At 32.8% G+C, this 13,674-nt stretch overlaps 1 long non-coding RNA gene across 2 annotated transcripts; it reads right to left on the bottom strand.

Annotated features, from left to right (window-relative positions):
* Positions 1–9,199: 9,199 nt before the first annotated feature.
* Positions 9,200–13,442, bottom strand: LOC110894018. Of its 2 annotated transcripts, none has more exons than XR_004874425.1 (4): positions 12,870–13,442; positions 12,103–12,281; positions 11,918–12,015; positions 9,200–11,830 (listed from the first exon to the last, which is right to left on the bottom strand). It is a non-coding gene; the product is annotated as an uncharacterized LOC110894018 (long non-coding RNA). The 2 variants fall into 2 exon arrangements; XR_004874426.1 differs by having other exon boundaries at positions 12,107–12,281.
* Between the last annotated feature and the right edge of the window lie 232 nt (positions 13,443–13,674).

Genomic DNA, 13,674 nt, shown 5'->3' with positions numbered 1-13,674 from the left:
ACTAACAAATTCTAAACGATGAGCTCATTCACTAAAATTTCTTAGCGATTAGCCTAATCATTTTATAAGTCTAAACGAATAGATGCTGGAAAAATTAGACGCATATAACCACGATCCTGCTCACTTTTTCCAGCCAAAAACCAGTTGGAAAATCACGAAAATCTCCAAAACTTAAAGAAATTTGATGCCAAATAGATCAAAACACTCGAAATCATATGTACAAAAACCCTAGCCGATCAACTTTAACAAACAAACATGTTTTGAATCCAATTTGATACCAAGTCAGTTCGTGACCTTCAAAAAAACCATTGTATACAAAATTTCTTCAAAATTACCAAATTCAACCACAAATCATGAGCACGTTGATCTATTAACACTGCTTAGGTGTATTAGATCAAGTACCGACTTTGATATCACTGCTAGCTGGAATGAAAATCCAGTTGAATTTGATGAACATAATCATGTTTGAGACAAGTAAACAAATTCGGTACATACACGTTAACGAACTGACATAGCTTAGTAACGAAAGAGGTTACATTAGCATTTAAGCACGGGAGATCACCTCTGTGATCTTCTCTCAAACACACACTCTCACAAAATTCTCCAAGTTCGTACAAGTTTATGAGTAAATACAAATTAGAGTTAATTACACAGATGAACCCTATGGTTAATTTTGTAACACCTTTGGGTAATAACACCAAATTTAGTTAATTTTATCAATATAATGACTAAAATACCCTTCTATTTGTTTTACTTTTATCATTGTAACACCTTTGGGTATTAACACCTAATTTTATTTAAGTTTAAATCAATTTTACAAAGAATTTTGAATTAAAATTATTTTTCACACAATTTTAAAATGTTTAGACTAGCTATATGTTTTGAAACGGTGATTATTAAATAAACTATATATAATATACTAGTAGATTATTAGTATGTGTGTTACATGAACATGTTTATGAAAAAAAATGAAGAATCACATATAAAATATAAATTACGTGCGTAATCATTTATTCATATCTAGATTAAAAGTCTATAACAGTCACCATATTTGAAATTATTTGATGGAAAATTAACTAACTTGATTTCTCAAATCTAACAAGGAAGAAAACGTTGGTTTCGTATGATTATAATATACAACCCATACTTTATAAATATATTTTGAGATTTGATATAAATAAGGCGTTTACTAATTTCATAATTTTTTAGATGTAATTTTGCATATTCGAACTTATTTTAAATGTTGAGTATGGGGTGTACGTTATGATCATACGAAAACATTTTAAAATTGTTATATACTCGACTTATTTTAAAATTGTTATCTACTAGTATATTATATCTATCTTATTTAATAATCATCATTTCAAAACATATAGCTACTCAAAACATTTTAAAATTGTTATATAAAAAATAATTTTAATTCAAAATTCTTTGTAAAATTGATTTAAACTTAAATAAAAATATGTGTTAGTCCTCAAAGGCGTTACATTGATAAAATTAAAAAAAATGGAAGGGTATTTCAGTCATTATATTGAAAAAATTAACTAATTTTGGTGTTAGTACCCAAATGTGTTACAAAATTGAAACTATTAAACCTAAACCTATTAAAAAAAAGTTAGTACCCCAAGATGAAATTAGATATAAAGCATAAGATCCATCTGTGTAATTAACTCTACAAATTATTTGGCTTATATAGTGATGGCTAAACAATTAGCCTAATCACTTATTTAAACATTTGGCCCAACTGTTTACGTCTCCAAACAATTAGCCTAATCATTTTCAACCTTTAACAAAAATTAACCTATTCAGCACATAACTACATTAAACGTATTCAAACAGCAACGAACACACCAAAATGCACTAACAATAATGAGTTTTTTTATTTCAAAAACATTCTTTTTTGTCTTAAATAACTTTTTTCTTGTTTAAAAATAACATTTTTTAGAAAAATAATTGTTTCAATTTTTTAGGTGTTTTTTAGTAACATGTATAGAGTTTTAGCATTTTCTTAATACATTTTTCATATGTTTTGTTAATTAACAAAAACAATGGTTAACTAGCATATACCTTACCATTTATTTGAAAAATGAATGTGTTCATGTTCATTCATTAATATTATAAATGAACTATTCACATACATAAAAGAACAAACGTAAATAAATATTAACAAGCATAAGTGGACATACATAAATGAACGTTCACGAACGTAAATGAAAGAACGAAATATGTGTTAAAGTTCGTTCGTTTAACTAAAAGAACAAAACATGTGTCCATGTCATCAGTTATTAAATAAACTATTGGGTTTAACACCATGAAACTGCCCAAACTCGTTATCAGTTTTGGTTCACAATCGTTTTTTCTTTTAATCTTTTGACTAGTTGGCTTCGAAATTTGCAAACTGTAAAAAACCATTTGGTTGACCATTTATACTCAAAGCCGATCGGATAACCCTGTCAGATAGTAAAATTGAAGCATAGTTTTATTAAATATTTATATAGGGTTAATGATGATTTTAGTTTATCAGATTGCATTCAAATTATGCCACTTATTTTCTTTTTATCTAGAGTGGACAATTCATACTCAGATTACGCCGTTTATTTTCTTTTTATTTAACGTGGACAATTCATATGTATTAACATTGTGTTGACAAATTGTTTTCAATAATTCGGACTTTTTAAAAATTTGCAATCAAACTTGAGTCTTGCATTTATTTTGGTAACCTGTTATATGTATTTATACAACTTTTTCATTTTTTAACATACGTACTTTATATAATTTTAATTCTTTATAAAAGTGTATTTTTTATTTAGAAAAGTTTGTTTCTTAATTTTTTGGAAAATCTTTTATTTGTTTATTTTATTTACCTAAAGTAATGTTGATATTTAATAAAATCTAGAGGGGAAAATTTGACAAATTTCAATGTGATTTTAGAAGGGGTGTGAAAAGTAATAAGATGGAGTACATTTGACCCACTTTTTTATGGTTTTTACATATATACACACAAATGTTAAAAACTAAACTTAGACCGTGGGGTATGGTGGGGTTTGAGTTGGGCTTGGGCTTGGGTTGGGGCATGAGTTGACACCTGGAATTGGATCCCTCCACCGCCTAGTGACGTGTCCGTGGGGTATGGCAGGGCGTGGGTTGGGTGCACCGCGTGACAGATTATTAAAAATTATAAAAAAATTATAAAATTCACACAACATTTATAAAAAAAAACCTAAAATTTCATTAGATTTTTAAAAATTACATAATCCTAAAAATTACATAATACCTAAAAATTACAAAATAAAAAACCTAGAGCGTTAGGTAAATTTTAAAAAGGGCGATATTGTCGAACGCCTTTCTCTCCTTGCCTAGAAATTCAATATTCGCCACCGCCACCCGATCCTCGTGGCTTAAATCGCCGCTCGGAATGGCTTCGTAGTAAGCCTTGAAACAATCGAGCTTGGGCCATAGCTCGTGCCATTTATGTTGGCACTCGTTGAGGTTGTGGCGGTCGTGACGGACGTTATGTTTGTAGGTTGCGAATGCTTCCGGCCAATATCGTGTTTGGCCAGGTTGCCGAGCCTTCATAGCGTCAACGGCGCTTGTGACGAGAGCCAATTCTTCCTCGTGGGTCCAAGATGCCATCCTCTTCGGGTTGGGGTAGCGGTGGATAGTGACGGGTTTGGAAGTGGGTAGCCGGTGGGGTAGCGGTGGATAGCGACGGTTTGGGATGGGCTAGCCGGTGGGGTTGGGGGTTATTTATAGGGGATGTTGGGACCCGGCCCTAGGGCTGGCAATTGGGTACCTGTTAAGACACGATTAGACCTGTTTGACTGAAAAATACACCCTTTGACTTTTTTAATTTTTAAAATAATTAAAGTTACAATGTTAGGATCTATCATTTATTCATCTTTGTACATAAAACATAAAACTGTTTTATAAACTTGAGGTAGAAAGTAGTTAAACGAGTCGTAATCATGTTTGAAACTTATGTTGTGCGCGCCGTCAGAAACCTGTTAAATCTGTTAAGACACGATTTGCCAGCCTTAGACCCGGGTGGCGGTTTGGGGTAGCCAAATGGTTTGAATTTAAAATTCAAACTTTCAAATGGTCAAATGGCCTGCTATAACATGGCGGGGTCAACGAATAGGAGGCAGCCAGCTAGGATGTCAAGACCGCCCCACGCCCGGCTTGAAACCCAAGCCCCAAGGGCCACGCCCCAACCCAAGCTCACCCGGGATGGTGGCTTGGACGTTTTCCCCCAACCCACGCCCCAACCTAAACCCCATACCCCATAGTTTTACATTGAATATATAGAATAATTTAAACCTATAGAAATGTTTTATTTTATTGTTATATATAATATTAATTTAAGAGCAATGGAATAATTTTAATTAACTGACCAATTTAATGACATCCTAAAACTTATGTAAATAAATTAAATTAATTGTTGGATACATCTCATCAAAATTTTCTAGACTAGAGGATTAATGTTTGTTTCGATGTGTAGAACCAATTTTAATATGTGTAAGATAAATGCGATACATGTACGATAACTTTGATATGTGTAAAATATATTTAAATACGTGCATGATTAATTTCAACAAATTTTGCAGAGATATAAAAGATGACTAATGTGTGTAGGATAAATATTGATATGTGTGGAATAAAATTTGTTTCAAAATAATTAATTGATACACCAAAATCTCCAAAATGCTCTTTTGATATTTAAAATATCATTAAATTGTTAGGCTATAGGGTGTGGGGGTCATTATTGGAACATGATTTGCCACCTAGGAACATTAATGGAAGGCTACACCACCCCCTTGATTGATCCACCATGGTTTGCATGGATTAAACCATGGCAACCATGGTCCTCCTTTCCATTTTTGAACAAATCATTTCCTTTTTTCTTTAGTCAAAGATAAATTAAAGTAAATAAGAGGCTAGTGGTTTAGGTCATAACCACACCCTTAGGGTAGTGGTTTTGGATGATGGATTAGAGGTGGTTTACATGGTACTAACATGGAGGGTCATGATGACCATGAGGGTCATGACCACATACCATTTACAAAATTACCACTGCTATTTGTAACATTTGATCTTATTAGTGTAAGATATAGATTACTTCCTTTTCTTCTCATACTAAAAACTTTTTGTAAAAGATACTTGAAAACTTCGACAAAATAACCTTTAAATAAGATTTTTTTTTTTTCTTTTCATTCATTTTATATATTACTATATTCATGGACATTAAAAAAAATAAAAAAACTATGCGTAGATGGACGAGCTATATATATATATATATATATATATATATATATATATATATATATATATATATATATATGTATGTTATTATTATTTTTTTTTTCAGAAATACTTTTCTTGCAATGAGAGCAACCTCATTCATTTTCTTGAACCTTTGAACCTTTTATTTTCCCATCTCTTGAGAGGTAAATGTGCTTTAAACATATTATTATTCTACAATCATTTTGGCCACCCTCTTGCATGCTACCTTTCTATGAGCAATTACTATCGAATAATTTCTTTCTTTTTTCAAACATATAAAAAATACAGAATCTAATACAAGTAATTATTTCTCTAATTCAGCCTTTGGTTCAATCTTTTTTAAACATATAAAAAATACAGAATCTAATTCTAGTAATTATTTCTCTAGTTCAGCCTTTGGTTCAAACTTGTCTTGAAAGAGCCAGGTAAGAAAAGAAGCAAAACCTATTAGTGAAGGGAATAAATTAACATGTATTATCTGTACTTTCAAATTAAGTTTTTTTTTTTTTCATAAAAAAATTAAATTATCTGTTCTCTTGAATTGGAGTGTAACACTATAATCAAATATTCTAGGTCATGGGTAGGAGAGACACTATTGAAGTTTGATCAAAGGTTTCGTGAGAGTGGAAAGTCATGTGATCTAATTTTTTTCCTATCGTTATATTTCAGGTTATATGTTCAAGTCGGGTCAAACAATAATAACTCTAAATAAAACTAAATAATCTTTATTCATTCAAAGTACACGTTCTTACACATAAAAAAAACTAAAAATTAAAATATTACAATGATATGAAAATATGTATAAAGCAGGGCCGGCCCGTAGGGGTGCGGAGTGGGCGACAGCACATGGCCCAAACCCTCAGAGGGCCCAAATCTTTTTAATTTTATATAAAATTTACGCTGTATAAGATAGAATATATATGCATTAAATCGAGAGATAACATAAATAAACCCTTGTATTAGTGCTTATTGCCTTACTTAAACAACAAGGAGACGCGAATTCTTATCCCAGCGTCTCTAAATTCTTCATTTTAGCATATTTTTTGGTTTTTTTTGTTAGTGACAATTGTCAACTACATCTTTCCCTTTAATTAATAAATTACTTTCTAAACTTAGCTAAAAATAACTATTTAAATTACATCCACATAAATTTTAATTTTAGTGATTGATGAGTTTATATTAAATGAAGATTTTCAAATAGGGTCCCAATTTTTTATCTCGCACAGTGCAAAAAAATTTTGTTGTGATTTTCGAAGAAGGCCATGGTATAAAGGATTGAAAATTTGAAGGTTTCAAGAACCCTAAGAACACAAAACCTTTTTTTCTTCTGTTGAAGTCGAACAACACAGATGGGGCGCCTATCCACATGTAGTGTTCTTTTTTTTGTTTAAACCTCTTTCAATTAAGACAAAAATGAACCCACAAGTTTCATTTATATAAAAACTAGTTTTAAACTTTATTTAAACTCACTTTAAGTTTAAAAACAACTATCAAAATTACTAATAGCCCTGTTCTTCACGTTTTTTTAACACAATACGAAATATGTATAAATTTTTTGGACAATAAACTTTGTAGGGGCAGAGAATTTTTTTGCAAAATAATTGGCGGGGGAGAACCTATATAATTTTAAATATTCAGACGAAAAATCAGAAAAATTACACTACCAACTGAAACATTGACGGGGGCGGGTGCACCCCTTACCCCTTAAAAGGTGCGCCCCTAAGGAGAGATAACAGCTACATAAAAAATGTTCGGACACAAATACCATGAAAGTATTTTGGCGTATTAGTTATGAATGAGAGAAAAACTACATAGTTAAACGTATTTGCATACAAGTTATTTTAGGATGAGTGACCTCTAATTAGGCAACCTCTTAAGAAGACTTCCCTGAATCCAAAAAAAAAAGCAAAAAGTAATGAACTCTTATCGAATAAAACAAACAATATTAGATCTTAGAGACTATTAGGTTTCGGGTTCGATTCTTGCAAAGCGGTTTTTTACAGATTTATTGGGTTTCTCTCTGAATTGGTGTATAGATATTATTGTCTAGCGGAGCAATTTGGAGTGGAGAAGCTGGTTAAATCTTAATATAGCAGAGTAATGTATTTGGGCTAGGCGATATACGGGTGTTTGTGTAGAATGTTATGGTCTAGTGTCTTGCTTTCCAATCATTGTACACATTTTGGTGATGAATATATGAAGCTTGCTGTTCAAAAAAAAAAAAAAATCAGGTGGTTTCGCTAGTGACACGATGATACCCCAGTGTTCCGTTAGTGATCTAAATTTGCCGTTAAAAAAAGAGAAAAAAAGATATTATAAGATATGACTGTTAAATGAAAAGTAAATTATCTAATAAAACTAAAGATTCTTTTTAGAAATGAGATTTTATATTTCTAATAAAAAAATGTGTAATGGCTATTTTGTTTGTAGAAGTAAAATATACTTCTTTGTATATAAGATCATTCGTAATGATTAATGCCATATAATGACTATTATCCAGTATCATGACGCCCCTTTAATAAATGTGTAATGGTTAACGCCTCTTAATGCTCTTTCATTCAATATTTTCCAGTTTTTTTTCTTCTCATTTGACATTATACTAAAAACGTATGTCTCTCTTTATGCTCTTATAACACCCAGAGGGTGGTGTAGGGGTGTTATCAAACATCTTTACGCCCCTATAAGACCTTGTGTAATGCAAAGCCATATCATGAAATTTTACACTATAGCGCCCCATAGCGCCGCGGAACACCGCTACGGGCGGCGCTATGGGGTAATTTTTCCCTCCCGCGATTTATATCACAGTGTTACCATTTATTCCCCAATCACACACACACACACATACATATACATGCATGCATGCATATACATACATACATACATACATACATACATACATACATACATACATACATACATACATACATACATACATACATACATACATACATACATACATACATACATACATACATACATACATACATACATACATACATACATACATACATACATACACATACATACATATATACAAAGCCTCATACATATATATCCCCACTACACAATCAAGTAATATAAAACCTCATAAAGTCCCTCTCTTACGCGTTTCAGCACGTGTCGCATAACGCCTCACAAAAGGCTTTATAAGTACAAAAGGTATGTGTCAATCAACTATGAAATTAGTGCACTAACCGTAAATTAAAATTAACTAGATGGAACTCCCGCCGCGTTGCGGCCGGGAGCTTAGAAATTTAGACGCAGCATAGACAAACGCTAGATGGAACCGGTTGCGTCGGTGAAGGTTAAATGACATCAAACATTAACCATGTAAAACCCACTACAATACAGAACTTAAAACATCGACCAACTTAAATTACACCAACATGCAAACATGTTTCATAATGAAAACAACATTACAGCGTAAAAGACTTGTACAACTTCGATCACAGTGCCGCATCTCAACTGGCTCAACACAAACGAATTAAATTCGATAAAGCCGCCTTCTTTCCATTACGACTTGCCTCTTTTAGGATTTTTGGTACTTGTTTGCTTATCAAAGACTCGTATTGCGCATTATACCAATTACTTTTTTTCGTGTGAATCACTTATCTCTTATCTAATGTTGTGCATTCATCGCAGACATTACTATGTGGTCTATCTGAATCCCCCCATCTAATGGCGTCATTCCACAATCTCATATGCATACCAATAGTCTTGCTACTCTCAAACACCAGGTAAAAACTGTTATCAAACACCCCCTAAACACATAATTCTCAAAAGTATAGACATACTTTCAGCTTCGTAACCTGTGTAGAAAGCGTAGTCGCTTACAATTGTGGATATAACCTGAAACTATGCATGCAACTTATATCCGAAGTCGCATACTTTCAGTTGATGTGTGTGGATTCACCTGAAAGTAAGTGCTGAAAGTAAGTTAATGTGTAAAAAACAAAGCAACCATCCCATGATTGATACCAAATTGCCATCCAGTTGAAGTGTTGAGATTTTATAAAATCCAAATGAATTCCTCTTCGGTCTAGAATCTAGATTTATTTTCCTTATCAAGTTGTCACCAATGCCTTCATTAGAAGGAACATAAAAAATTGATTAGAAATCAAATCTAGTCTTATTGACACTGATGTTCGAAAAATTCAGTCACATACATAACGACAAGCACATGTATCATTTTGAACTGTTAAAAGACATGTAATTGATCCCACTATCATAATCATGATGCTATCTAAGAGCTATGCATTATGTATGTGTTAAAACTTCAATCATGTAGTAAATAAAAAAGGGTTTTAGGTTTAAAAAAATCTTACATGGCAATTATGTATGTGCCTTGCAAATCTGCAGAAAATATGAATACAAAAACAATCTCAGTATGGAGGTACATTATTTTTAATAACCTTTTTTTGCCTTGAATCCTTTCATGTGTAATATAAAAATAATTATATCTTAAAGATGTTACCAAAGAGATTCAGCCAACGCTAAAACTAATTTTTTTGACCCATTTACTTATAAATGGATTGTAGCCGGTACGGGATGGTCAGGGATACACGCCGGACCTGGATGAATCGATGCGTCACCGGTAGGAACCGTCGTTAGCTTTGACAGATTCACACAACAGATTAGATATCGACCATTGCATAAAACCTCTGGTGTAACATAGTAAGGGCTTCCAACCACATCGGTAATATTACATATAAATAGCCTTGGTTTAAAAAAGCACGCTTGAGGCGCGCCTCGGCGTGAGACGCACCGAGGTGAAACCTCGGCGCCTTATGTAACCTAAGGCGCAAGCTGTACAGAAAGCACAGCTGAGGCGCGCTTTTTGGGTTAAAAATCCAATCTGAGGCGCGCGCCTTATGCACAGACCATGTATTTGTGTAGCAGATTGTGGTACATCATGTTTTTCAGGTTATACATGTATGTAAATTCAATAATAAAACATATATAGAGCTTATTTGTGTCTAAATATTGGGTAAATGTTCCTAGAAACCTATAGAATATATAAAAAAATTATATAATCGCCTTGCACCTCGCGTACAAAAAGCCCACCGCTTTTGCGCTTTGCGCCTCAGTTTTAGACCTCGTTGCTTTTGTGCGCTTCGCACTTTTTAAAACCAAGAATAACACACAACTGGATTTGATCAACGTAACAATGAAGTATTACTACATGTATACTCTGCTTTGATTTCATAAAACGAATGATATACTATAAAAATATAATTGCTAAACAATTAAGAAAATTGAAAAAAGTAAAGCCACGAAAGCTTGAAACTTTAGGGACCCCATAAATTGAAAGAAGAGAACCCAAGTAAAATTACCAATTCACATATTGGCGAAGTTTGAGATTTCCGACCGGATGTGTCGAAAACGTATATACCAAAATATTTCTATAAAACCAGGGGGTCAAAAATGTATATACCCAAAAATTTCTATACAAAAACTACATACTCCCCACTATTGAACGAAAATTTCGGGGTCGGCCGCCCCCTCCCCACCCTATGATCCTACGCCCATGCTTTTAATCTTAATCCTATGATTTTTTTATGGCCATGGACCCATGCTTTTAATCTTAATCCTATGATTTTTTTATAGCCATTGAGTCGAAATCTAAACTTATTGCGTCATAAGTTGAACATAGTTTTATCTTGTAGATGGTGTTACATATATGATAGTTATCTATATGGTGTCTGCACTATTTCAGACAATTATATTAACTCTTTATTAATTCAATAACTATTTTATAGACCTAAACATTGTGTATGATAGCAATAAAACATATCTGCATTTTTTTTGTTTAAAAGAAAAGGCAAAGTTAGTGGTTGCACATTAATACTCTTAGATTACAAATTTAAGAAAGAATAGAAATGTTTAAAATATAATTACGCTTAAAGTATAAAATGTAAAACGGGTGAACCCACAAACTTGTCAGGTTGACCTAAACCCGTGAATTTCGTGTTAGGTTCGTAACCATTCTTTATGTAGCATCAGAAATTCACACCTTATGCATATATGTCATTGATCAGTCTAAAAAAAAGTCTATAGAGGTCGAAACGGGTCAGGCTAGGTAATATTTAATATTGATACAACCCCGGTTACCAACAATATTTTAGCTCTAATCTTATATGAAAGCTATAAATAACAAATTCATGAAATATATTTAGATTAAACAAACATTGTGTAAATTTTGACCCACAAAAGTCAAACATTACATTTTTTATTTTCTTTATAAACTCTTTTTGCATCAAACGCATTCAATCTTGGTTCGGCTTTTGACAAATCTGTGGACTGAATGGCCGCGCATAAAAATATGTTGTTCCAAAAGTTATTAAACTTTAAAAAATGACTTGTATATAGCAAATAGTGGCTACCTTCTTTAAAAAATCATGAGTTAACAGTCCTATTAAAGAAGAGAACTTAAAGCACGATAAATAACAACCTTGATGAAGGTTAAAGCATAATGAACACATACCTCTGTAATCATTGTTGCCAAAAGAAATATGAGAATCCGCCAAAATCGATCTAACATTGGACATGGCTGCAAACAAAAAGTGTGATCCCAATACAGTAAACTTCAGCTACCAAGCAAACAGATATATAAAAAGTAAACTAATTAGAACGTTACATTTGCGTCTATGAATCACATTTCCATGGATCTTGCAACTGAAAGCATATTAATACTTTGCAGATATCGAGTACACTGATTTCTTAGCTTCTTTTCCACTGCCAAAAACACAAATGAACACCATATTAGTTCTTTGGAAATGCAAGTTCTACTTTTAGGTTATAGCATAATGACTTAAAACATACCTACCTACCCAATGCGGAAGCTAGGTTTTGTATTAAGCTGAACAATTTGATATCGAAGCGGGTAGCCTCTTCCTGATTTGTCGTGTCTCTTCGTCAGATGAACCGAGCTTGTCCGTGAACTCAAAACCACCGTTGGAATCGCCCGACTTGGTTGCTCGAAGGGCGGCTTCGAAAAGTACCTAACATCTCTTACGAACAAACAATCAACAACTAACCAAAAGTTAATTTATCAAAATAGGTCATTATTATTGCTTATAATAGCTAACAAATCAACAACATGCACCCCAAATTCACACAAATAATACAATATTTCCTAATACTTTTTAACCATACCACATTCTACCCAAATGGAAGAAACTCATTCACTTCAATGTCGAAATTGAGTAAAGCCCTAACTGCACATAAAGCAATTTAGCGTTAATTACTAATAACAACTACCTCAAACTGGATTCATCAAATTAAGCTCCAATTGCACATAATAGCCACGGACCACAAATCCAAACACATAATATGCGATCACCTTGATTCTTTTGAAAATCTCATACATTATACTAAAAAAACCTAGAAGTTGGATTATCATTTCGTAAGATACATATACTCGTTTAAAATAAGATGTAAAAGGATTTCCCGATTAACTAAACAAAAAGCATCGCCTAATCTTCTTCTTTGTATCTCAGTCTCTGTAATGTTTTTCTTAAATGAGATAAACTTAACAAAACGAAACCCATAAATGAAGCACATATGTTAGAACACTAAGTTGAAACTACCTGCAGTGAAGTCAGCCATTTGGAGATTGACCAGAATGTTGCCGGAACCCTAACGGCCATCGTCGGAGGCGGCAAGATGCTCAAATACCCTGTGCGACAAAGTTTAAATATTGTTCGAGAAAATAAACATCAACAGCAAACACTACAAAAATGATACGTAACAATGGCATCACCACAAAAAACCATCGACATTAGCATCAAAACCCTAATTACTAAACATCTAAAGGTGAATTTCGAACTTAAAAGCGCAAACCTAAACCTGGTTTCTTGGTGGGTTATCCAGGTATTTGCAAGAGAACTGAAATTAAACAACCAGGTATGCACGTCGGTTTCTTCCCTACTTCGCTGCCGGTTTCTTTGCCATCTGATTATGGTGGTGGAATTGTGGTAACCAGGAGGAGAAGAAAGAAGATATGTATGTATGATTTGGGACACGTACACCTCAGAGACACATGTCTTCAGCAGCAAAAGTTACAAACAAAAAAACCTAAGGTACATATACCTACTGCGCAAAACACCATTTATGCAAAGAGTACAACATGTATATGCATAAACATGTTGCAAAATTATAGTTTATAATAACCACTTTTCCTGATGTCATTTATTTAAAATAAATCCCTTCATTTTTTTAAGTAATTCTCACCTAAATTTACCAAAACGACATCATATTTCGTCAAGTGACCATATTCAATCAAGAAAATAAGATAACAACCATTAAAAGAACCAAAAGATCTGATTTCAACTTAATGTTAACACTTAAGCCGACATCATATATGATTACACTTTTGTCGATGATAAATCATAA

Source organism: Helianthus annuus, chromosome 12 (genome assembly GCF_002127325.2).
Source record: "Helianthus annuus cultivar XRQ/B chromosome 12, HanXRQr2.0-SUNRISE, whole genome shotgun sequence".
Lineage (NCBI taxonomy): Eukaryota > Viridiplantae > Streptophyta > Magnoliopsida > Asterales > Asteraceae > Helianthus > Helianthus annuus.
This window is presented reverse-complemented; position numbering and strand designations above follow the sequence as displayed.